The sequence below is a fragment of the Panthera leo genome, chromosome B2, assembly GCF_018350215.1.
Source record: "Panthera leo isolate Ple1 chromosome B2, P.leo_Ple1_pat1.1, whole genome shotgun sequence".
Classification (NCBI taxonomy): domain Eukaryota; kingdom Metazoa; phylum Chordata; class Mammalia; order Carnivora; family Felidae; genus Panthera; species Panthera leo.
The window spans coordinates 80,315,498-80,342,966 of record NC_056683.1 but is presented as its reverse complement, the minus strand read 5'-3'; the positions used below and the strand labels follow the sequence as shown (position 1 = coordinate 80,342,966).

Genomic DNA, 27,469 nt, shown 5'->3' with positions numbered 1-27,469 from the left:
ACAGTCATTTAATGTATAAAAAGTCAGAGGACCAATCTAACTGTTCACAGCCCATCCAGACCTGTTTCCGAAACAGCTATTGTTCACCTAAAGTAGAAACTCACCCGGTTCTGCATATTTCCTCGGGCTGGGTTGTTGTTCCATGTCTGTCTTTCCTCGTTGACTTATCAGGCTCCATGCACACATGCACATTTGTTTATAGCAGTCTTCCTGATATGCAGCCACGGCGTGGGTTTTGGAAAACTGCCTAGTTACATACCATTCACACCAGCTGACATTCAGCTTCTGGTAGCTAATTGGATACTCTTAACTCCTTCCATCTCCGAAGAGTTCACCCTATAGTGCCACCAACCACAGATCTAACACACCCACTAATTCTCTGGGTGTTTATATTCATGCACACTTAGGAAAAGAGGCATTGTGAAAGGATTGAGGTCACTTGTAAATATCACCAACTCTGTTTGCCACCCCCTCAGCCACACCATAAACAACTGCTTGAGTCCATATTCCTTCAAGTTTAAGATGATGCTTCTTGAAGCACCTTGGAAGCAGATGGAATCTGAAGGGGTTTCTAAGGAGTGACAGAGACCAGTCCCCACCTCCCAGCGGATAGATGTGCTCTCTGGGCTGGGGTTCACCCTGTGTGTTAGGAAGAGTTGTTTTAGCATCCCTAAAACCATCCGCTTTAGAAAACCTCATCTGGTCCTTCCACTTTACCCCAGAAGCCTGCCCTTCTTCATGCCTCTTCTGTTTCTTGTGGAGAATGAGCATCAGAAGAGAAAGCCCGGGCTGGCTAAGTAGTAGCGAGGGAATACGAAGAGGCAGATGGAGGGAGGTTATGCAAAGTAGTAAGATTGCACATGAATATTGGATGAGGTTCAGAATCTTTCCATTATCTCTGCAAACACTCACCTTTTTTTTTTTCCAGAAAAGATTTTTACTCCCTTACATCAAACAACCTTCCTTATATGCAGGAATCAAAAGAGGAAATACTCACAATAACAGCATACCAGGAAGGGGGGAGCCCGGATACAGAGGATATGTTAAAGTGACATTCGTTCTATTTACAAATATCTCCACTGAGCATGTTTCAGTGGTTAATCAGAGCTTTTTTGCCTGGCACTTGCTAAAATGATATCATTATCTTGCTTGCTGTTTCAGCAGTTCCAGAAATACCTTGCCTGTGGGTCAGGGTACTTGGTTTCATATAAACAACTCATAGGAGCCCTTTATAATTTCAAAAAGACAGGTAAAAAGAGAAGCAATAGCTATACAAGTAACATGGAGGGGGAAAAAAAGAAATTGGCAACATTCCTCTCCTAACACAGACACTGAGGGAAGGCGTTTTCTGACACCTCTCATGATTAAATAGGTTTTTTTTCCCCCTCCGAATACACTGAATTTAGTTTCTCAGGAGACTAAGGCAACTTTGCAACTCCTGTGGGAGACCATGAGGTACAGGCTTAATTGCTTCATGGATGATGTGAAGTCTTGGAATGAAAACTAGCCATCACTCATTAACTGGTTCAGCTTAGTAAACCTTGACAGCTAGCAGAATTCAGCCAAACATCCTTGATTACGGGCAGCTCACAGAGGCCCAGGAGTTGGTCAGGATAAATTGCAGAGTAGAATGAGTTAACTTCAGTACATCAGTTTCCTCTGTTTGAACTTATCCTTCTCAGACCTAAGGATGACTGAAAATGGGTTAACCACATGCTTTTCCTGCTTTCAGTGGTGGCAGTAGGAACAAATAAATGACCATTTTCTTAACTGGGTACTGTTCATGTTTATTGACAAGAATTATTACATTCTGTTAAAACTTTTTGGCTCGCTTAAGTCTATTGAAATAAGACATAGAGGTATTATTAGGATGTTCGAGTGTCACAGATCTTGTTTCTTACAGGGTCATACAGTGAGCATTTTTCGATATGGACATGTAATCAAGTCACAAACTCCACGAAAAATGATCTACTGCAAAATCAGTATCAATGTAAACATACATCAGGGTAATTGATTTGCTGTTTGCTTCATACCATGGATCAGATAATGTGTCTGAAAGCAAATGCATTCGAAATATTTGAAAATGTATTCTCAAAGTGTTTGAAAAGTAAAATGTCCCCCATTATTATTTCTGTATATGATCTCACACTTGGGGGAGCGCCTGGCTGGCTCAGTTGGGAGAGCATGCGACTGTTGATCTTGGGGTTGTAAGCTTGAGCCCCACGTTTGGGTGCAGAGATTACTTAAAGCCAACATTTGAAAGGATTTTTGGAACTTTGGGTAGCTTATCCTGCTGTTCCTGAGTTGGGAAGAGGCAAGGATGAAGATACACCTGTATGAGTTGTATCATCTTCCCTAGTAAAGATTTAGTTAGATATTATTTAAAGGCAAGATTCTTGGCCTTGTACATAGAAGTTCACATGTTGATTTGCCTGTCTTGGACCTATTATTCGTTCACCTTGTGAATCAATAAACTCCCAGTCTCACGGTTCTGCGGAACTGATGTTTTATTGAAGGCCTTCGATATGCCAAACTCCATGCTCACCCAGCACTAGGGCAAGGTGAGGTTGAGAAATGGTATAGAGATAAATAAGACACTGTACTCCTGGGAGTCCAGTAGGAAGGTCAGCCTCTAACATCACAATCAAAGTAGAGGTAAGAAGTGCTGAGAGATGCTATCCTAACCAGTGTGGGTGTGCAGAGGTGAAGCGGGTTCTGCCTAGGAAGTGCAGGAAAACCTTGATGCAGCAAGTGGCACTTGAGCTACATCTTGAAGGAAGACTGCAGAGGAGTTTCCCAGGCAGAGAAAAAGAGGAAGGGGCTTCCAGGGAGAGGGACCCGTGTGTGACAGGCCTAGAGGGGAGAAGTGCATTGCTTGCTCAGAGATTGTCAACATGTTTCCACCTCTAATTTATTTAAGACAAGAAAAAAAAAAGGTGTCTTTGACTCAAAGATGAACAGATCAATAAGAATTTCATAGCAGTGGTGATTAAAATTATGTATCTATGAAACAGAGGGCTGCTATCAGCCTCAACCAAAAGACTTGTAACTAAGCTCTGTCTACAGTATCAATCATGCTGTACTAGAAATGAGAAGTTTGAAGGAAAAACAGTTGTTTTGAAAAGAGCTCCAGAGGTCCACGAGTAATGGTCTGGAACCCCATCTTTTTGTTAGTTTGTTTTTTAAAGAGAGCGAGAGAGATCACGGGAGGAACAGAGGGAGAGAGAGAGAATCTTAAGCAGGCTCTGTACTTAGCACAGAGTCCGATGTGGGGCTCTGTCCCACCACCCTGGGATCATGACCCAAGCTGAAATCAAGAGTCAGATGCTCAAGTGACTGAGCCACCCAGATGCCCCTGCAGCCCCATCTTAAAGCTGCCAGTCACAGGGCTGGTGAATCTTGCCAGTGTGATCCACAGTCATGGTAGTTCAGAGTGTACTCACCCTGTTAGCCGTTTGGGTTAAAGTGGTTCAAAGCGCAGGCTCATGGTCAGAGAGACTTAGATACAAGTTCAGGCTCTCCTCCTGTTTACTTAGTGTGGGACTTGGGGCAAATTTCTTCCCTTTAAAAATAAAAAGTGTAATTTTATATATCTCTATAATACAAATGATTTTCTGCAAGTGCCTAAGTGTAATGATAGCATATACTGTATACTTTTTAGTTCTCTTTTTTTTTTTTTTAACTTTTCTTTCTTTCTTTCTTTTTTTTTTTTTTTTGCCTGGATCACTCTCATTTTTTTCCCCCTTTTTTCCACTTTAACTGCCTGGGTAGTCTTCCATATTTTTTCCCATTTTTGTATAATCACCTATAAAAATGTACAATCATAAAAACACACAGCACACGTGTGAGAGTGGGGGTGGGGTGGGGAAGATTGTTATTTTGTTTTATAAAAATGAAAACATGTTATATGGGTATTCTCACAGCATCACTGCAGTTTTAATAACTTCAGAATTGTAATTGCTATACACTTACAAAAGAAACACTTGAATAATTATATTTATTTTACACTTACTTTTCTAAATTTGAATAGCACATTTTATTCTTAATTTTTTTGTGCACAACAGCTTCTGTTATGTTGAATTTTAGTAAGAAACATCGACATTTTGAAATTATAAATGATTAATCTCTCAAATGTTGTTTTTGTAAATATATAGCATTTATGCTTCTGAAATTGCTGAAGTTTAAAAATGCACCAAGATGTTTGGGACTCCCTGTTACATTTCTTTTTATATCTTGCATTCCTTAAAAAAAAACCTTGTTGAAATCTCTTCATTCAACTGATAAAGCTCTAATTCATTCTTTTTAGTTGCTGCATAATTTTCTATATTATAATTTATTTATAGATTATCGATGAATGTTTACCTTGGTCCCCACCCCCCCCCCTTTTGCCATTGTCAACACCGTAGCCATAAATGTCATTGTACATGTCCTTGCAAGTAAGTACTGGTAATTCTTAGCACTGGTTCCCAGGAAGGGAACTGCAGGATTAAAAACTCAATGTAATTTTAATTTTAATGTATGTGTCTGTAAATGGTGTTAGTTGTTTTGTTTTGTTTTGTTTTGTTTTGTTTTGATTTTTAATGCCTTAGGTTGTACACTTAGAGTACAGTTGATCCTTGAACAGCATGGGGGTTAAGGGCACCAGCCCCTCCCCCGTGCAGTCAGAACTCTACATGTAACTTTTGACTCCCCAAAAACTTAACTACTAATAGCCTACTGTTAACTGGAAACTGTACCAATAATATAAGTAGTTGATGAACACATATTTTGTATATGTATATAATACATATGTTATATGTATTATATACTGCATTCTTACAATAAAGTAAGCCAGAGAAAAGAAAATGTTATTAAGAAAATCATAGGGGCGCCTGGGTGGCTCAGTCAGTTAAGCGTCCGACTTCAGCTCAGGTCACGATCTCGTGGTTCATGAGTTTGAGCCCCGCGTCGGGCTCTGTGTTGACAGCTCAGAGCCTGGAGCCTGCTTCGGAATCTGTGACTCCCCACCCCCCCCTCCTGTCCCCTCCCCAGCTCATGCTCTGTCTCTGTCTCTCAAAAAATAAATAAACGTTAAAAAAAAAATCTGTGCAAAAGTGGACCCATACAGTTCAAACCCATGTTGCTCAAGGGTCAACTATATTTGAAAACTCACATGCATTATCTTATGTGATACTCATAATGACCTTTGAGGCACATAGAGTACATATTATTGTTCCCACTTTACTGATGAGAAAATAGAGGCACAGAGAAGCTGAATGGTTTCTGATAGTTACCCAGGTATAAAGTTCTTGACTATAGTCTAGAACCAAGTCCCATCCTGAAGAAGAGCCTTACAGCCTTTCTCTACCTAAATTTTGGTTTTGATAGATGAGTTAGATGAAAATCTTCTAAATTGATTGAATTATGAAAAGGACGCATACCTTTGGTTAGTTATGCCACCAGGAGAGGGCAGTAGTTGAAATACATTTATTTCCTAAATATTTGCACCCCCAGGCCCTTTTAAGGGACATACTTTTAGTTAGTTAGTTAGTTAGTTAGTTAGTTAGTTAGTTAGTTAGTTTGACATTTGTAATGTCTTGATTTTAGTTTGGGGTTACTTGTTTGATCGTTGAAATCTTTATTAAGATTTGATGGTTACATTTCATCAATGATCAGTTTCGCCTGATACTTAAAAAAAAAAAATTTAAAAGCACACAATAGAGTGTACTTCAAAGGTTGTGAAAGAATGAACATTGTTTCCTTGTGCCCTTAAAGAACTTCTCTGTTAGAATCCTGACTGCTTGAATTCCAGTTTCACAAGCTTAACTATGATTCCGGGCAGGTCACATAGCACTCCGTTTCCTTATCTGTAAAATCAGGGCGAATATACCTACTTCCTAAGGCTATATTAGGGGGCTATAAATGTGCCCTCCTTATCATAGCACAGAGCTCAGAGCAAGGTTTGGAACATGCATGTGCATGTGTGGTCCAGCCCCCATATGGAGCCCGGCTGACCCTGCTTATAGAAACATATTAGAGTTTAGCAATGTCTCCCAGGAACACAAGGGGTGGGATGTGTTGTTTTTTTTTTTTTCATAGCTTTCGTCTATACTGTTGCCAAAATGCCAATCAGCTGCTCTGCATTTTGTGCCCAAATCAAGCATTGATACAGTGCAACTCCTTAAGTAAAAGTGAAATTGTAGGAGGGCTCATGGCATTTATAGGTACCATTTTTTTTGAGTGACAAGTGTGTAAACCACAGTGAATACTTTTGTTCCTGCAAGGGTTTGATTGAGAGGAACAGCAAAAAGAATTTTTGGTTTCTCTTCCTCCAAGTGAACATTGGTTTCTTAGCTGTCTTTTTTAGGAGATGGGAAGGAGTGGTTACTTAAAACCAATAGTGTGTGTAAATAGGAGGACAAAAGTAGTTAGTTTTTACTAACTATATAGCTCATAGACAAGCGACAGAAATGTGGCTCAGGAGACATCTGTGAACAAACAGATTTTTTCCCTTCAAAAATGCTAAGAATCTTTTTGTTTCTAGCAGGAACAGCTGTAGAACTTAGCTGTTTGTAACACGATGTCTGAGTGAGGGATGATGCTTAGATGTAGTGTATTAATATCCAACATGTCATTGCAGATAATAGTAAGGTGGCAAGGTAAGTGGAATGAAACCAGGAAATTCAGTTACAGCTGACATTTCATCCTCTTCGAGGTTTGTGAAAAGGCCACAGCTAACTTTGCATTTCCCCAGGAAGGAGGGTGGAGGTTCTACTGGTATCACACCCAGCACATTATTTAAACACAGGGCTGTTCATTTTCTCTTCGGCGAAGAGTGGTTACAGAAAGCGTGTCTTTGGTTGACTTACTGCTGGCATACTACTATTCTGGTCCACGGCACTTGTGGAAAGGGAGAGTACAGGTGCCTGGTGTGGCCTGAGAACAAGGGCGAACATTTCCTGACCCCACCCAAAATGGCTTCTGGCATTCTTTCTTCAGAAACAGTTTTTCAAAAAAGTAAGAGGTGTTTCGAGGCCTGTGACTAGAAAGAGTACCTAGATTTATAACCCAGAAGACTTTCTCATCAGCTTTAGAGTATTGTAACAATGTCATGTCAAATCTGTTACGGGCGGAATCCCCCCCCCCCCCCCCCCCCCCCGTGAGGAAAGTGTGGTCCAGAGAAAGCCTAGGATAGCTGAGTCACACTTAATCAGTGGGAGAACCAGAGAATCCTGGGGTTCTGATGCCTCCTCCAGTATTCTGCATAACCTTTACAGCCTCTAACTCAGGGCGTAAGCTGCATGAGATCTCATATGACCTGTTTCACATTTTATGCATTGCATCTCAACCAGAGTTACAAGATGTTAATGGAGGCAGTGGCGCCCAAGAGACCCAAGTTCTAATTGGAATCCCACCACTTATTAACTGGAAGATCCTGGTGATGTAAACCCTAAGTCTCAGTTTACTTGTTTGCTTAAAAAAGGATGGTAAGAGATAGTTCATTGAATTGTTGTGGGAAGTCAGTGTGGTAACATGTGAAAAGTTTGGTGCAGAGTCTAGCATACAATAGATGATAGCTCTTTATGGGCCAGGTGCTGTGCTGTGAATTGTTGTGGGAAGTCAGTGTGGTAACATGTGAAAAGTTTGGTGCAGAGTCTAGCATACAATAGATGATAGCTCTTTATGGGCCAGGAGTCTTAAAGGAAAATAAGGTACCATCCCTGTACTCATGTAGCTTGCAGTGTAGTTAGCAAGACAGACATACAGATAAATACAGATGAATAAAGCAGTGTGTGTGCAGTGAAATGATAGCAATGAGGTACATAAGGAGTGCAGACTAGAGTGATTTGGGAAGCCTTCAGAATAGAGATGTCTCACAGATTTTTGAAGGTGAATAATAATTTTCAGGCCGGCAGGAATTTTTCAAGAAAAGAACATACAGCATGCTAACGTATAGACCCATGAAATAATATTTTAACGTTAACATGTGAATACTGACATAGACTTGCAATTGGTTTACAATGCTGTGGTGTAACGTACATACAAAGAAAAGCCAGATGGGGGGCCATCTTCTAAGTGGCTTGGAAGCTATTTGGTGTGAGTGTAGGTCAATACTGAAAGGTTTCTAAGCTGGGAAATAATGTAATATTTATGTTCTGTAAAGATTGCTCAGTGGACAGGTGGAAGAAGTGTTGGAGGAGGGGGAGCATGAGGACTGGTATAATTAATGAGAGCATTGAGTTTGGCTTGGGTGACTGGATCCTGCCACCCAAGACTGATTTGGGGGAGGGGATGGGTTAAATGGGTGCTGGGCATTAAGGAGAGCACTTGTTGGGATAAGCACTTATATGTAAGTGATGAATCACTAAATTCTACTCCCGAAACCATTATTACACTATATGTTAACTAACCCAGATTTAAATAATATTTTAAAACCCTGTTTTGGAACGGTAGGTAATGAATACCATTTGAGATATTTCGTGTAGGGTATCCAGATAGCTAGGTCATCAATATTATTTTAATTATATTGGCAACTTTTTTTATGAGAAAGGAAAATGTTTTCAACCTTTTCAGACACTGATCAGCTCATTCTTTTTGCCTGAGCAAAATTTCTCTTTGCAAGAATTAACTTCTAAACAAAGAGATTAGGTCTTTTCCACTGAAAAGTTGTTTTTAAAAAAAAATTTTTTTTTAACGTTTATTTATTTTTGAGACAGAGAGAGACAGAGCATGAGCAGGGGAGGGGCAGAGAGAGGGAGACACAGAATCTGAAACAGGCTCCAGGCTCTGAGCTGTCAGCACAGAGCCCGACGCGGGGCTTGAACTCACGGACCGTGAGATCATGACCTGAGCCGAAGTCGGACACTTAACTGACTGAGCCACCCAGTCTCCCCGAAAAGTTGTTTTTTAATGTAAGAACTCAACCCTTTTGGGCATTTCTTACTGAATGTTCTTTCCTTATCATTTGTTCGTTTGTTGTTTTTTGTTTTGTCTAATACAGGCAGTTATGAAAACACAGTGATTTTGCTTATGTACCTTTAAAACCTATCAAGAGAATGGTGGTCACTTCACAATATATATATCAAACATTACGTTGTATACTTGCAACTAATATAATGTTGTTTGTCAATTATACCTTAGTTAAAATTAAAAACAAACTAAAATAGCCAATCCAGAAAATAAAAACCCTACCAAGAGAGCTTCTTATGACTTCAGTGTATGAGGAAAATCGTTATATGAATGAGGACTCTAAACTTTCCTATAATGAGTAAGAAAAAGTAATAAATATTAATTTTAAAATTTAGCTATAGAAAAATTGCTTCCTAAATGCTTACATTTTCCTGAAATAGTATCACAATACTTTACACATTTTGACGGAGTTTGCTCAGGTTCATTTACTTCTTTAAATTAAGTATTGGGGCACCTGGGTGGCGCAGTCAGTTAAGCGTCCAACTTCAGCTCAGGTCATGATCTCGCGGTCTGTGAGTTCGAACCCCGCGTCGGGCTCTGGGCTGATGGCTCAGAGCCTGGAGCCTGCTTCCGATTCTGTGTCTCCCTCTCTCTCTGCCCCTCCCCCGTTCATGCTCTGTCTCTCTCTGTCTCAAAAATAAATAAACGTTAAAAAAAATTTTTTTTTTAATTAAGAAGTATACCGTTTGGGGCGCCTAGGTTGCTCCTACGGTTAAGCATCCCAGCTCTTGATTTCAGCTCAGGTCATGATCTCACAGTTCGTGAGACAGAGCCCCACGTAGGGCTGTGCGCTGACAGCACGGATCCTACTTGGAATTCTCTCCCTCTGTCTCTGCCCCTCCCCTGCTCGCGCATGTCTGTGCTTTCGCTCTCACTCTCTCTCTCTCTCAAAATAAATAAATAAACTTAAAAAAAAAAATAAGTACCCCATCCATACAGAAGGGAATATATAGCTTGTTGATTTTTGTTTTTTGTTTTTCTTATTGGTACATTTTAAACAATAAAGTGAAGGAGACATCCACATTTCTTCTACTCCTCTCAAGAACATCATCACTACTATTTAGGCTTATATGTATCTCTCTCCTAGATCACATTCTTCTCTTCTCAACCACTTTCTTAGATTTTGAGATAACCACTATCTTGCCTTTCCCAAGTTTTACTACATATGAATATACCCTAAACAATATACGTACTATTTTAACCTTTACATAAATGGAATTATACTGATTATCTTGTGACTTGCTCCTGCCAAAATATTATGTTCTCAGATTTGTCCATATTGATGTGTATAACTTAATTCATTCATTTTTATTGTTGTATCATATTTTTTGTACTTATTATATGACAATTTATTTAGCCATTTCACTGTTAAAGTGTCGAGTTTTATTGTGTATATGGTAACCTTATTGGCTTCCTTACTTATTAATAAAAATAATTTGTAGATTCCTTAGGGTTTTCTACCTAGATTTATATCATCAATAAGAAATGATTGCTTTGAGGTTTTTTTTCCTTTCCAATCTATGTAATGTTAGATTTTATTTTATTGAATACCTGGCTAGAATCTTCACTGTTAAGTAAAAGTGATAATAGCAAATTTTACCTTTTCACAGACCTTACAGGCAATTACTCAAAAGTTTGTCCTTGCGTATGTTTGCTAAAGGATCGTTTTGTGATACCCTACCCAACTGAAGAAGTTTCTTTCTATTCCTTGTTTACTAAGAGTTTTAATCATAAATAGTTGTTACATTTTATTGAATGCTTTTTCTGCATCTCAAGATAGTCACGTGTTTTCTACTTCTTTAATTTGCTAATGTGAAGAATAACTGATATTGAAAAAACCTTGCATTATGGGAATAACCCAAACTTAGACATGTTATTCTTCTTTATAAATTTCTGGATTTCAATTGCTAATATTTTGTTCAAGATTTTTGCATTTTTATTTACAAATAAAATTGTCCTCTGTTTAGTTTTTCATCACAATTCTGCGAATTTTAAGTTTAATGTGTTTTGAAGGTGTCGTGAGGCATATATTATTATATCTTCCTGGTGAATTAAATATATTTATTAATATGTCATGACCCATTTAATGTCTTTGCCCAAAATTAATTTTGTATGGGTTTAATTTAGCTAAACCAGATTTCTGGGTTAGTATTTGCCTACCGGTTTTCTCCAACTTGCTTTTTCCATGGACACAAAAGGTTTTAGATTTGTCTTTTGTAAATCACATAACTGGATTCCTATTACCTATGTTAAGATATAATTTATATACAATAAAAACTCACACATTTTAAGTGTACAGTTTGATGAATTTTGATAAGTGTATATAGTCATGAAACCACCACCACAATAAAGATACGGATCATTTCCATCACACCAGAAAGTTGCTCATGCCCTTTTGCAGTCAGGTTCTTTCCCTCATGTCTGGCCCCAAGAAACCACTGAGCTGCTTTTATCACTACAGTATTATCTCCTCTAGAATGTCATATAAATGGGATCATACAGTAGGTAGTCTTCGGTATTTCTCTTCTTTCATTTAGCGTCATGCTTTTGAGATTCATCCATGTTGTAACATGTATCAATATTTGATTCTTTTTTATTTTTGAGTATCATTCCATTATATGGATATACCACAGTTTGTTTCACCATTCACCAGTTGATGGAGATTTTAGTTTTTCAATTTGGGGCTATTATGAATAGGGCTGCTATGAGCATTTATATTCAAGTGCTTATGTGAACATGTTTTCTGCTTTTTAATTCAATCAGACAGTCTTTGTCTTTTAACTAGAAAATGTAGTACATTTCTATTGTTTAGTAGATTGCATCAGTCACATTTGCATTTTCAGTCAGACAAAAAATAATAATGCATTTGTATTCATTTTGACCATCTTTTTGCTTTCTTTTTGTCCTACTTTTTCTGTGCTCTGTTTTTTTCTTTATTGCTCTAATTTGGGTTGGATGAGATTTGCTTTGTTTTTGTTTTTATAATTCCATATTATTTCTCCTACTAGTTTGGCAATTGTACACACTATTCGCTTTCAGTGCTTACCCTGGAGATGTGAGCATCCCATTTAACTTAATGAAGGCTTACACTCCACAGTATCTTCCTCTTCTCCCAAACCACTCAGGAATCTTAGACTTCTTTAATTCTAATCATTCTTGTTTAACCTAATATACATTGTTATCCAGTTTCCAGTTTTATCTCATTTTTATATTAGATGTTATTACAGTTTGTATACAGTCAGCATTTGTTTTATACAGTCCATATTTATTTCAGTTTAGTCATATGTTTACTGTTTGCTCACCATTCCCTCTTTCCCTCAGATCTCTTGCTTTTCTCTGAAGTATGTCATTTAGAAGTTCTCATAGTGAATGCTCTTTGGAAATAAACTTTATTTTTTGTTAGCCAAAAATGCCTTTATTTGCCTTTTTTGTGAAAGGTAGTTTTGCTAAGTATACAGTTCCATGTTTAGTATTATTTTATGTCTGTGTTGTAAATATATCTTCCCCAGATTTTTCTTCTTCTATTGAGAAATCAGCTTTCAATCTAATTATCACGCACTTGTAGGTACTTGGTAATCTGCTGTTTCCTCTGGCTGTTCTGAAGATCTTTTTTGATAATGGTGTTCTGGAGTTTTTACCAGGCACTATTTGGGTGAGAATTTTTTTTTTTATCACCCTTGGGATTCCTTTGGCTTCCTGAATTTAATGATTGCTAGTTCTAGAAAGTCTAAATTATAATCATTTTTTTTTTGTTTTTCAGGCAAAGTTTATTTTATTATCATTCATTGAGGTATAGTTGACATACACTATTATATTCATTTCAGATATAAGATAAGTATAATCACTTCTAACGCTGCCTTTCCCTCATTCTCTGTATTTTCCTTCATACTCTGTGCTCCATAACTTTTCATCTTTTTTTCATATCTTCATCTGTTTTCAATCTCTGTACAAGATTACATTTAATTTCTTTTTATCTGTCTACCAAATCATGAACTCTTTTTCAGCTGTATCTAATTTGGTATTGGACTCACCCATTGAATATCTAATTATGGTTGTTATATTTCATTTCTAGAAGTTATTTTTGGTTCTTTCCCAAATCTGCCTAGTTATTTTTGTTATGTTATTTCTTTTTTCATATTTTAAGATCCTGTCTTTGTTTAAACATATTAAACATATCTGTTTTATATTCTGTATCTGATACATCCAACATCTATAACTTTCGAGGGCTTGACTCTGCAGTTTGTTTCTTACTCTTGTTCATAACAGCTTTCTTGTTTGTGTGTTTTGTGATTTTTTTATTGTGAACTTGATTACTTGGAACTCCACGTATGAAAATCCTTTGACACTTGGATTTAAAGTTCATTATTCTAGAGAGTCTTTGCATTTGCTTCTGTCATGTGTTCGAGGGCACTGTCTCTCTACGACTTTCCTACCCTAAATGTTTGTGTTTAAGAAAGTACGTAGAAGTTCTGATCCCAAACAGTACAAGACCAGGCTTGGAATTTTCTTTTTTTAATTAATTAATAAATTAACTAATTTGTATGTTTATTTAGTGAGAGAGAGATAAAGAGAGAAAATGAACAGGGGAGGGGCAGAGAGAGAGGGAGAGAGAGAATCCCAAGTAGGCTCCACACTGTCAGCGTAGAGCCTGAGGCTCAAACCCACAAACCCTGAGATCATGACCTAAGCCAAAACCAAGCGTCGGATGCTTAACCACCTGAGCCACCCAGGCACCCCTTGGCTTAGAATTTTTTGAGGAAACTTTTTCCTTTGTCCCTCATTCCCATCACTAAGCCTTATCCTTTCTTCTGTTCCTGGGAGATTTTTTTTTTTTTTTAACTTAACCACTGAGGATTTTTACCTTTCAAGGGTGTGAGCATTAGGCTTGTCTCCTGTCCCATAGACTTTTTGTCTCTTAAAACCAAGGATTGGCTTATGTCTCCAGAGTACATATCTTCCTAGCTTCTAGTCTTCTTATCATTTTTGACCTTTAACAATTACTATTACTTTCTCAAAGTTTAGCTGTGATTTTTAAAAAATGTTTCTAATTCACCTCAGCATTTTTAGGTATTCTACGTGCACTTGCCATACTTTGACAATCAAAATGTCTCTTTACTTGAAAGTTAAAATGTTTCCCACAGGAAAGCAATAAAAAATTGGTTAAATCCTTGTAATTTGTGGATTTTACTGTAATCAAAGGTTGACTTTGATTTTCACCTACACAAAAAAGCAGTAGTTGTTTTGCATAAACATTAATGTTCATTTAAAAATATTTTTCTCATCTGTGGCCCTCTAAAATGGAGTTATAAAAGGTCTTTAAGAATTAGTCACTCGTTCACTTACTTTTTAGTAACTACTTGTTGAGCGCCTACATTTTGCCAGACTATTTTGGGTGGTGGAGATAGATCAGTGATTGAAATAGACAAAAATTCCTACTCTTGTTGAGCTTACATTCTTGTTGGAGGACAGAGACCATTAACAAGATAAATAGGCAAAGTATATGGTATGTTATAATGTGGCAAGTACTGTAGGGAGTAATTAGACAAGTAAAGGATTGGAAGATCCTATTCTTCTTCATTTTTTAACAAATATATTTAAGACTCTTGGGGGCATTCCAATTAAAGTTCATGCAGATAGTTACTTCAAATATCCTACTACTGCAGCATTGTTAATTCTAACTTAAATTTGTAAAGGTTAAGTTGAAATTGACATATACATTTGTAGACATTGCTAGATTGGAAAAATAAATGGTTTTTAATAATTCCATGGGCATTTCTATAGTAAGAAAGTAAATGATTAGAAAATATTGACCACAATAAAACTTCAACACCAAACTTTAAAAATCCTCAGGTTTTAACAATAGCTTGAAATTATAAAATTTTCCTGAGGCTCAGGGGTGGCTCAGTCAGTTGGGTGTCTAACTTCAACTCAAGTCTTGATTTCACAGTTAGTGGTTTCAAGCCCCGTGTCAGGCTCTGTGCTGACAGCTCGGAGCCTAGAGCCTGCTTCAAATTCTGTGTCTCCCTCTCTCTGCTTCCCACCTCAAAAATAAATAAATATTTAAAACAATTTAAACGAGAAAATTTTCCTTTGTCTCCACCAACCCCCACAAGGGGTAAAACAGGCAAAACACCAACAACTAACTACAAAGAAAGCTAAATATCTGTTATACTACTCTGTTGGTTCTTAAAGTCCCAATTGGTGAAGTTATAAAAGGCCATTCATTTCGTTAGTGCCAAAACTGACAGACTGGGCAGAAATAACCAGAGGGAACAAAGAGAGTAGTAGAGACCTTTAAAGACAGTGGCAGGGGATACCAGGGTGAATATCAGCAGGCTCTGTGTTAAAAGGAACACCATTAATCCAGAGACTGAAGCCCTGCAGACCAAGAGCAAAGGACCATTTGCAGCTCAGTTCCCACAATGGTGTGACCATGCTGTGTTATAGGCACATCAGCTGAGGGACAGAGAGTCTATTGTTAAACAATTGTAGTGACTACCCACAGGAAGTAGGGTGAACGTCTGGGTCAGTGTCCTGACACCGGTGACTTCATCAGTCCTATCTGTGCAAGTATCAAGGAAGGATTCAGAATAGTAAGAGTTATTGCAGAAAGTTATTCAGGAGTGAGTTTTCTATCATTAAAACATCATCCAAGATTTTCTTGCTTTTTTTAAGGTCTTGTTATACCTGTCATGTAGTTTTTTTTTAATTGAGGTAAAATTAGTATACAAGAAATTAGTTTCAAATGTGCAATATAATAATTCAATTTTTGTATATAAAGTAATCACCACAATAAGTCTAGTCACCATCTGTCGCCATGTAACTGACTCCCTTCACCCATTTCACCTACCCCACCACCTCTTTCCCTCACCAGTCTGTTCCCTGTATCTATGAGTTTTGTTTTGTTTGTTCATTTGTTTTTTAGAGGGGGTGCCTGGCTAGCTCAGTCAGTAGAGAGTGTGACTCGATCTCAGTCAGGAGTTCAAGCCCCACATTGGGCATAGAACCTACTAAAAAAAGAAAGAAAGAAAGAGAAACAGGGTTTAGATTCCACATATAAGTGAAATCATATATTTGTCTTTCTCTATCTGACTTATTTCACTTAGCATAATGCTCTCAAGGTCTATCCGTGTTGCCTCAAATGGCAAGATTTGCTTCTTTTTATGGCTGAGTAACATTCCATTGTATATATATACCACACGTTTATCCACTCATCTATCAAGGGACACTTAGGTTATTTCCAATCAATACTTTCAATTTTTAATGTTGTTTATGCCCAGACTTTTCTAAGAGTAAAAAATTGAGGAGAATAGAATATCCATCTTTTTTTTAGAACAGAAAGCTTTCACAGCAAGAAGACAGCTGTCTGTGAACCAGGAAGGGCTCTTCATCAGATACCTAATCAGCTGGGGCCTTGATCTTGGACTTCTTAGCCTCCAGAATATTAAGAGATAAATGTTTGTGTTTAAGCCAAAGGGGGAAAAAAAACTTCTGAAAATATATCAATCCTTTTAATGGTTTTTCTCATTGCAAAAAGTAACAGATGTTTATTGGGAAAAGGTTCAGAAAATCTTTTTTTAAAAAAAATCACCCGTAACCTGAGAGAAAGCAGCTGTTAATATTGTTATATATCTGCAGTTCCCAAGCTGCATGCCACGGTGCTCTGGGGCACCACAGCAAATTCATGAGGTTGCTGCAGGTTATTTTGCATCAAGGGAAATGCATCTGTCCAATACCATTGGAGGTAATTCATAGTTTCAACATTAAAGATCATACTGCATTCCTTCTGATGACATCATATCTTTGCAAAAGTGAATTTTCAATGGTTGCTAACTTTTTAATGGTAAAAAGTAAGTACCATGTGAAAACCAATATGAAACAGGAAATGAGGGAAATGGTATTCAACCTGATTCCAAGATCTGAAGTTGTGCATGGCTCAACAGGTGCACACATTCTATTAATAAGTTATTAGAAGGTTATTTAAAAAGGAAAAAAAAATACTTTTAACTTATGTGTGTTATTTTTTTCAAATAGCTACTAAGTCATTAAGACATAAATACTTAAGTTGTTTGGACCTAACTACTTAACAGACAGCACTGTTAGATATTTATTTTGGTCTGGAGGCACTATCAAAAAAATTACTGAGACTCTAATAGCTTCCAGAATAATTTGGGAATCTCTAATATATATCCTTCCAGAATTTTTCCTATGTATACCATATGTATTTGTGAAATCTTTTATTTTTCACTTAACAATATATGGTGGAAATCTTTGTTTCAATTAATGTAGGTCGCATTGTTATTTTAAAATCTTAATGGCAGAATAGTCTCCTGTTGCTTGACTCTATTATTTTATTAAGCAATACACTAGGTTTCTAGAAGCTTAGCAAAATGTTTTTTTTTTAATTTTTTTAATCTTAATTTTAGAGAGAGAGAGAGAGAGAGAGAGAGAGAGCAAAAGCGGGGGAGGGGCAGAAAGAGAGGGAGACAGATGATCCGAAGTGGGCTCTGAGCTGACAGCAGAGAGCCCATGGGGCTCAAATTCATGAACTATGAGATCATGACCTAAGCTGAAGTCGGACTCTTAACCGACTGATGTACCCAGGCATCTCAAAACTTTATTTTTATAATCAATGGTACTGTCAACCTCTTTGCGCATGTCCTTTGTTTACATATCCAAAGTTTACAGGTTGTTTATATGATTTCCTTAGGCTAAATTCCTAGAAAGCAATTTGCTGAGTGAAATAATATGTACTTTCTTATGCTTTGATATCCAGAGAGAGAGTACTCCAAATTGCTCTTTCAAAGGGATTGTGCCAATTTTTTTCTACCAACAGGTTTTGTTTTTTGTTTTTTTTTGTTTTTTTGTTTTCTTTCCAGCAAAAAGAAGTGAAGCATTGGAGAACTCCCAACCATGGGAACTCAGATTTGTGAACTGGTCAAGGGTGTTTCTCTTCCCCAACCGTTGGAGGAACCATTGAGTAACTGAAAGTGCCCATGAGAAAGCTGGGGAAGGTCATACCTGCCCACAGCTCTTGAGCGCCACTATAGGCTGAAGCTCCAGCCAAAGTCATAGGCAGCCAATAACAACATCCAAGCAGATGTCCACCTAGAGAACAGAAAAACCATTTGTCAGGAAACCTCTTTAGACTTTGTTTCACTAAGTAGCTTTTCCAAACAACACCGTACACCCCCAGAAAGTCATACTGCACTGCATAGCTTACACCCTACCTCTGTGAGGAGAGGCAAATGATCAGAATAGAAGTTGATATCAGGAATTTTTTTTGAGAGGACAGATTTGGGGGTCAAATGGAATCCTTCCTGTTCCATGGTCCTCAGCACATATATTTTCATCTACAACCACATATGTATTACATTTTGAAGAACTATATTCAACTTCTACATATGGGCTGGTATTTTCAATCATAAGTTATCAAGAAAAAAAGGTATATCATGCACTTAGTTCTGATGTTGGATGCACAAAGATATGTGGTACATTTTGGAAATACTTCTATTTTAAGAAAACTCTGGAGCCCATCAGCTCTCTGAGAAACTAAGCTGCATGGAAAGGCTCATTCCTGAGTTACCATGAATGTCTGCGATTTTTTGTAATTTCACATCATGGTAATGTGTATACTGTTTCTGAATGTATTACCTTTTTTTAAATGCAGATACCTTTAATCTTGATGAATAAAATTTTTAAACAATTCAATTTTATAATTTTATAAGCATTCTTATTAAAATAGCACTCTAGGGGCACCCAGGTGGCTCACTCAATTGAGCATCTGACTCTTTTTTTTTTTAATTTTTTTTTTTAACGTTTATTTGTTTTTGAGACAGAGAGAGACAGAGCATGAACAGGGGAGGGTCAGAGAGAGAGCGAGACACAGAATCCGAAGCGAGCCTCTGACTCTTGATTCTGGCTCAGGTCATGATCTCAGGATCATGGGATTGAGCTCCACATCGGGCTCTGCATCGGGCTCTCTCTCTCTCTCTTTCTCTCTCAAATAAAATAGCCCTCTAGATTAAAGCTGTTTGAAAAGGTAGTGCTTAGATAGCTGATTCTGAAAAGGTGACTGGATATTTCTAGGCATTCACACTTTACTCTTCAAAATTGGAGTAAAGATTAGTGAGACAAGATGTTAAGCAGGATGATCCTGCTTAAAGCAGAAAATCTCAGAAATTTTGTTTTAGAAATATTAAATCTGTATTGTAAATACTTATCACTTCATTGCCTTTACCTGTTGCCTTCAAAATATAGCACCAAAAAGCCACTTTTACTTATACCAGAAGTCAAAAGGCTGCTGTGGTGTGTTTATCAAACAGCTACAGCATGGAGACCCTTCCCTTCTCTTGTAGATGGAGAATATCTATTGGAAGTCCCCATGTGACTCTCCACTGCCACCAGATACTTCCTTTTCAGTCCCCACTGGAGAATTCTCCCAAAGCCCAGGGTGTTGTATATATGTCACCTTGAAAGAAATTGAACTGAAGAAAAGATCACATTTTCATACAAATCATGACTTACCTGGCTTGAACTTTTTTTTAATCCCAGACTTTCATTGCAGGTGTTTTGGGAATACAGCCCCTCAAAAATACTTATTTTGTTTCCTCCCAGTTAGGACCATCCCATTGTCAAAGGGCTGTGTGATAATTTGGCCTTTTCTGGTAAAAGTCTGAGAGCAGAAATCCTTCTCTAAGGACCAATAGTGGTTTTGATTCAAGACTCCAGCTTAGAGGTTATCTCCATGAGGTACCTTTGTCTCAAGACCAAGTCTGAAGAACAGTGATCTGGCTGGAAATCAGGTGGCCTTTTTGGAATGCTGCACAGAAGCTTCTGAGAAAGAGGTGGTCTTAGGTATACTGATACTATGTTTTTTAAGTCTGCTGTATGAAACTCCCATTTAATTTATTTTTAGCTTGAGTCTACTCTGCTAGTAAAAATAAGGCTATTTTTGTAAGTGCTACTTCAAGTACTTACATCCACATTTTAAAAGAATTCACAGAAAACAGTCCATAGTGATAACTGGGTGCAATGCCCAGCTTGTTACAGAATTGTGTTTTAAATAAATCTTCTTATGATGGCTACATTTCAGCTGTACCACAGGGTTCAGCTCACATGATACTTCCTCCCACCACACACATACAAACGGGCTCATCATCCCTTACTTAAAGCACTTGACTTATTTAATCTGTGTACTTGTCCAGTGTGTGTATTCCAACTGTCCTTTATGCATTGTCTGCAGCGCTCAATAAATATCTATGATGATGGGTTCCCTTAAGAGGCAACGGATTGCTCTTTTAGGGAGTTGTGTGTTTCTATGGCAACTCCCTTTCTAAAACTTTGAATTTTATCCACATATATTTTACAGATACCCAAAACAAGCTTATGTTTAATTTAGAGAAGCTTTGAGTTTTGAAGAAGAGGAAACCATAGCTCATCAGCAGATGTCAAGAGCATGTACACTTTGTTTGAAGGCTCGTTGAAAAAAATTTGATTCTTTTTGTGCCGGACACTTTAACCAAAGACCAATGTTCCATTCAGATAACCTTTTATTGTCAATTTTTCATGCTTTTTAGGATAAAAGTCATAAATATATAATGCAATTTGGTAAAACTAGAAAGGAACAAGGTAGGCACTGTGTATGTCTCCACCTCTCTCCCCTTCCCAGCTTTGCGCATTATGATGTTGCTAGCTCACTGAATTAAATTTGCTTTCACCATCCATTTCCTTTTCTCTCTGTCTCTACAGCATGCATAGGTTCTCGGTCACGGCTACATCTGATCTGGAGAAAATAAGCTGTGTCCTTATTTTGAAAGGAAGACCGTCTCCATGGTTCACTGCCTTGTGTGTGTTAGCAGTCGAGATTCCAGAGGAGACATGGGCTGTATTCCTGAAGGATAAAATACATGTATAAGGACTGTTTCCTAAGTTTGTAGATGATTCAGACAAAGTAATTTGTGTAGTCTGTGAAGGTCTGTGTGTATGAGTTTTACTTGGCTTTTAGTTGTGTTTTTAGGGTGTTTTGTTTCATTTACTTATTGATTTATTTTTTACTTTTATGTATTCTCACTCTTTTTTTTTTTCTTTCTAAAACACAGACTCAGTTTTCTTAAAACCAAATCAACTGTGTGGCTGGTGGTGTTTTGCGTTTTCCCACATGTGTTAATTGTTCTGTGGCTTATTTTGTTTACCATTTTTAAAGATCTGATTTGCCATGGTCCATGCCTTTCATTCTCCTCGACCACGTAGCTGGTTTCCAGTGGGAAGAGACTGCCTTTTCACCGGATAATTAGTTATCTCATTTCAAAAGGGCCAACTTTCTCTGAGATGGCTTTGTCACACTTTAAATGTCTGCTTTGGAGGATGCGAATCCTTTCAGTTACATGCTCATCCATGTGGTAGAAGAAAAGCATGGTTAGTCACCTTGGAAATCCTCAAGTGTTTGAAGGGCAAAAGATGGTTAATTAGACCATTTATACTCAGCTATTGAGAGATTATGAGTTAGTTTGTAGTGATAAGAAACCAGTTTAAGAGGTAATATTTTTTTGCCCCGTAAGGAAGTGGTAGTGTTGTTTATTCCTAAAGCATATTCTCATTTGCTGAGAGAGGACTCTGTGCACTTTACCTTGAGTAATTTCTGTGTAATCTCTTGCTAAGTAAGCAGGCACACCCCAAAAAGCACAGAAGCACACTGAATATTGCAGTCTCACTCTTGTTACCTCCCCAGAATATAGAGCGAGTTAACACCCAAAGGTGTGAGGCCGGGCCTGGGGTAAGATTGCCCCTCCTCAGGGTCCCTCCTTTCACTGTGCTTCTGAGCCTTCCGCACCCCCCAGCTCAAGCACCCTATCTTGTTACTGTACATGAGGAACCCCCATGCAGGTCCCTGATCCTGTTCGACCCTGAGAGTCACAGCCTTCCTCCACATACTTTTCCCAACTTGGCCTCTTCAATTATTTCCTTCCTTTTCCAATCAGTTACAACTGTGTGGCTTCATCTTTCAACCCAGGTTCCAGGTCTCCTATGCCTTGCCTCCCCACCCCTGTGCCCAGCCTTTCTTCCTATGGGATACTTTTATGTGAAGTGACTAGAAGTATTCATTTTGAAAGGACAGGGGATGGCCATTTAATATTCTCAGAGCATCTGGGTAGTAGGACATTTTAGAAGCCTGTTTTGTGTCAAACTTGATGTGAACAAAAAGTCTAAGATCTTGAAAGTTTAAAAATATGAATTTGTTGGGACGCCTGGGTAGCTCAGTCGGTTGAGCGTCCGACTTCGGCTTAAGTCGTGATCTCGTGGTTGGCGAGTTCGAGCCCCGCGTCGGGCTCTGTGCTGACAGCTTGGAGCCTGGAGCCTGCTTCGGATTCTGTATCTCCCTCTCTCTCTGCCCCTCCCCTACTCATGCTCTGTCTCTCTCTGTCTCAAAAATAAATATAAACATTAAAAAGATTTTTTAAAATAAAAATATGAATTTTTGGGGTGCCTGGGTGGCTCAGTTGGTTAAGCGTCTAACTCTTGATTTCAGCTCAGGTCATGATCTCACGGTTTGTGGGATCAAGCCCCGTGTAGGGCTCTACGCTGATGGTGTGGGGCCTGCCTGGGATTCTTTCTCTTCTGTTCTCTTTGTCCCTCCTCCCCTTCTCACTCTCGCTCTCTCTCTCAAAATAAATCAACTTTTTAAAAATATGAATTTGTTGGGGCGCCTGGGTGGCTCAGTCAGTTAAGCGGCCGACTTCGGCTCAGGTCATGATCTCACAGTCTGTGAGTTCGAGCCCCGCGTCAGGCTCTGTGCTGACAGCTCAGAGCCTGGAGCCTGTTTCCGATTCTGTGTCTCCCTCTTTCTCTGACCCTCCCCCTTTCATGCTCTGTCTCTCTCTGTCTCAAAAATAAATAAACGTTAAAAAAAAAAAAATTAAAAAAAAAAATGAATTTGTTAACATTTTCTTCCATTGTATGTAACTCATATAGTCTGGCTCCTGTGAACCTTTTCAGCATCATCTTGCTCCAAACTCACCCTCTGTCTGTTCTCCATCTGGGGATGGTTTTTGAATGTGCCATATTCACTCCTTCCACTTGGCCACTCCATTTGTTCCCTCTGCCTGAAATGTTTCTCCATCCCCTATCCCAACAGCTCCAGTTTCCCTTCTTCAGGGACTCCTCCTCTCCCCCTCATTAACCTAGGTCCCCCGATTATGCTTTCATTGGCACCATGTACCTTTTCAGGATAACACTACTGCTGTTGTTGTTTTGTCTTTATTTTCATGTTTATTTCATTAATGTTTGTCTCACCAATTAGTCTCTAAACTCCTATGGGCAGGTAGTTCCTTTTTTCCATGTTTCCAGTGACCAGTGCAGGAATGGACACATAGTAGGTTTTTAGTGAATATTGTTGAGTGACCTTCCACAGATATCTCTGGGGCCCACGCAGTGGCCATTAGCCCCTTTCTTTCTAGCACAACCCTGACTTGGTTGAAGTATTTACTTTCCTCTAGCTGCTCTAGGGCAGCTGGCCCAGGCCCCAACTCCAGTTCTTGATCCAGGGGGTACATTTTTGGTTACTCTAACCAAATCAAAATAGACAGAAAGAGGGAAAGAACCTGGGTGCTTAATGATGTTGCTGAGGTGCTATAAATAAACCAGTCCTGGGACAGTTCTACCTCCATGCAACTCTGTTGTGTGAGATAATAAATCCTCTTATTTGTTTAGGTCAATTCAGTTTTCTGTTCCTGAAAATATTCTAATACAGAATGTCTTGAGTAAATGAACAGATGAATAAATGAACGACTTCAACTCACGTCTTCACAAGTCCCTTTGTAATTGAATTTTCGTTCTCCTCCTTTCTATAAAGCATTGGGCTGCTCGTAGAGATGCTGACCAGTTTTGAACGCAATGCTGAAATCCCAAATAACTCCTCTATGCTTTGAGAATTGAGAACCTAAATGCCCCATACTCTGAACTTGAACTCACATTCTTCTTCACCTCTCACCTTTTGGCTCCGCACTCTGTTCATAACTTTTTGGGCAAGCTCTTCTCTGAGGAGGTTGAGAGTCAGATTAAGTCATACCCAGCAGTTTCCTGTTTGTGAGCCTTGAAGCTCTTGAAGACTGCGGGCAGGTTTGACAGAACCTGTAGGTGTTTTCAGACGCTGAGCTGATTCATCCCCTTTGGTTGCTAATTCTCCCCAGCTACCATACCATCTCTTCTCTCTGGATACTGCACAGTTTCTCTTTGTGTGGGGATAGGATTCTCAAGACCTGCCCACTCCATGCATTCTGTGTCTTTTCTACGTTTTGGTGAGTTGTGTTTTAGACCCCTCCTCCATGGTTATGGAATAGTTTCTATACAGGAGGGGAGTTTTGTTTGTTTCTTAGTATTTTTTGTTGTTGTGTTTTTGTTTTTTTGCTAAGGTAGAGCTTTGAATAATCCCTGTAAATCTAGGCTACATGTCTGCTACCTTTCTTTTTCATAGACCCCCACCATAACCTAAGAAATACAGGGTCTTAAATAAATACCACCTGAAGTTCCTATCTGTTTGGTAGCAGAGACTTTGGCGTTCTCTCATTATTTACTTGATCTCCTGGCACTTTGGCAGTGAAGACCAAGCAATCACTCATTTCTGTAAAATGCTCCCCTGGTAATAAAACACAGGAGGTGGGCAGCTAGTTAAACAATCTTTGAGAGTAATACTTTTAGCCATGCCATGTGGAAAAAGTACTGAATTTGTACATGCTTTCTTAAACCGAGCAACAAATGGTCCACTTTGGTAGTGGGCAAGTACGCTCTCCAAGCTGCCTCAAAATAGAGGGAGATACTGTGAAAGTATTACTTATGCCCAGGCAAGCACCATAAAAAAAAAAAAAAAGTATTAATATTATAAAGCCACCAGGCCACCTGGGTGGCTCAGTCAGTTAAGTGTGTGACTCGATCTCAGCTCAGGTCATGATTTCATGGTTTGTGAGTTCAAGCCCCGCATTGGCTCTGCACTGATGGTGTGGAGCCTGCTTGGGATTCTGTCTCTCCCTCTCTCTGCTCCCCTGCTCACTCGCTCTCTGTCTCTTTCTCAAAAAAAAAAAAAAAAAAAAAATGTGTGTATATATATATATATATATATATATATATATATATATATATATATCTACCAAAGACAAACCCTTGTGAGTTATCTTTTCCCACTGCTCAGTACTTACCTCAGTTTCCCTCTATATACCCAAAGATATGCAGGAGCATGTCATCAGCTTGGCCCCAAGTATGCTGGGGTCACTTCCCCCTGGAATCTTTAGAGTGAATCACCTCCTTCTTCTGATAGCAGAACACCCCCAACTAACCTCTGAATTTGAATTTTTTTAATTTTGGTGATTTCTATTGAAAAATATATATTCTTTGTAGTTACTGATGAGGCAGCTTCATTGTCATCTGAAAAAAAGGGCTTTATACAGTATTTACAATTCATGCACGTCTTGTTCTTGTTCTGATTCGTCAGCCAGCATTTTTGCACACCCACTGTGTGCCACACATCGTTCTGGGTGCATAGAATACATCTATGAGCAACATTACAAAAATTCCTGCCCTCTTGGAGCTTATATCCTGTTGGAGAACAGAAAGTAAGCACTAAACAAATAAACACATTATAGTATGTTAGAAGATGAAAATTGCAAAAGAAAAAAAAAGAAGATGAGAATTGCTTTAAAAAGAAGAAAAAAGTAGAGCAAAATAAGAGGAATGTCTGTTTCACAATGGAGAAAGTTTGCAGGTTTACATTAGGTGGTCAGAGCAGGCCTCCTCTATTTCTAGTGTCTTGTTGTTGTTGTTGTTGTTACAGTGTTGTAATGATTTAATATTGCAAATGAATCATCTGCATAAATTAAAGATTGCTGAAGTGAGAGCAGTTCAGCCGAAGGCTAAATCTAAGTGCTAAATGCTCGAGAAAGCACAGCCAGGTGCACTAGCCCCTGTCTGGCAGTCTCAGGTTATCTATTCTTAGTTTAGTTTCCTTTTCCAAAAATAGCATTTATTTTATATAGTTTTCAAATGGAGCATATCTCTGACACCTACTGCCATGTGTTTATAGTTAAATATAACTAGCTGTCTTTCTTGTAAGACCAAGAGGTTCATCCAAAATGTTTCCCTTTAAAAGTTCTAAGAGGGCTCCCCTGGTTGGCTTTCTGGCCACTAACAATGATGGATTTTGCAACCCTCCTGGTCCAGCCATGTGGAAAAAACCAACATTGTGGGTAATTTTCCCCTTTAAACACATGTTTTGTGTTTTGGTGGTGGTTGTTTGGGGCTTTTGTGTCTCAGGCATGGAGTTTATTATATCCATATAAGTTACAGATCACAGAGAACCCTTCCCAGAATAGCATTGTGTGTGATCTCCTTGTGCACTGCCCCCTTCCTCATGTCTGCTGTGCATCTGAAGTGTGGATGAGCCTCCTCCAAATTCGGGACTTTTGTATGTATGTGCCCTCTCCCTGGCCGCTCATCCGACCTCCCCTTTCCTGCATGCTGCCTTTGTTTTCTCCCTGAAGTAGCTGAGCCTTGAGAGGGGCTGGCATGGCTCTACCCATCGTCTGAGCCTGTCGACTACAGACTCTCAGTGGGTCTGTCTCCATAGGCAGAACCATGTCAAAATAACACTTGTTTCACCTCCTGTCCAGAACTGACTAGGACGGTGCTAGTCAAAAGGTGGACTGGAACCATCAGACTGAATACATTCTGAGCATTGGCAGATGTCCTTTTGTTCTTTGCTATCATTCCCCATCACTCACTAGATTTAAAATGTGGTGATCCTGGGGCGCCTGGGTGGCTCAGTCGGTTGAGTGTCTGACTTCGGCTCAGGTCATGATCTCACAGTTCATGGGTTCGAGCCCCGCATTGGGCTCTGTGCTGACAGCTCAGAGCCTGGAGCCTGTTTCAGATTCTGTGTCTCCCTCTCTGTCTGCCCCTCCCCTGTTCGCGCTCTGTCTCTGTCTCAAGAATAAATAAACATTAGAAAAATTTAAAAAAAAAAACTTAAAAAAAATAAAATAAAATAAAATGTGGTGATCCATAGGAACAAGGCTAGGGCACTTGGAGAGACAGTCCTCCCCGAGGGGACAGGCAGCCCTGGCTCAGTGCAAAGTCTTTGGCTCTGAAACTGCCACTCATTATTCTGAATTGTGTGGTGCATTTGTCATTTCCTAGGATAAGATGACTTTGAGAAAGTCACATACTCTCATTAGGCCTATTTCCTCATTTGTAAAGGGAGATTAGTCTCCATATGACCTTCAACATGGCTTCCACCTCTGATGTTCTTAAAGACATGATTTACTGCCCTTCTCCTAAAAGTTGGTCCTTTTGACATGGTTGGGCTCTTCCACTTCGATACCTTTTATCCTTATCTAATTGTTCCCCATGCGTTCATTTTATCCATTTCACTGTTACTCATTCTCTGTATGCTTTGTAACTCACATTCTCCCAACTTGTAGCACGTTTCTGCCACTGGAACCTTTGATTGTACCCTGCAAATAACTCTGGTTAT

At 38.8% G+C, this 27,469-nt stretch overlaps 1 protein-coding gene across 3 annotated transcripts in view; it reads left to right on the top strand.

Annotated features, from left to right (window-relative positions):
* BACH2 (BTB domain and CNC homolog 2) overlaps positions 1–27,469 on the top strand; it is a 351,002-nt gene that overhangs the window by 116,832 nt on the left and 206,701 nt on the right. The window contains exon 1 of one of the 3 annotated variants that reach the window (XM_042939370.1): positions 22,881–24,245. The exons of the other annotated variants lie outside the window; for them this stretch is intronic. The gene's annotated coding sequence lies outside the window, so the exon portion shown is untranslated. Of the gene's footprint in view, positions 1–22,880; positions 24,246–27,469 lie in introns of those variants that run through there. 3 annotated transcript variants of the gene reach the window in all.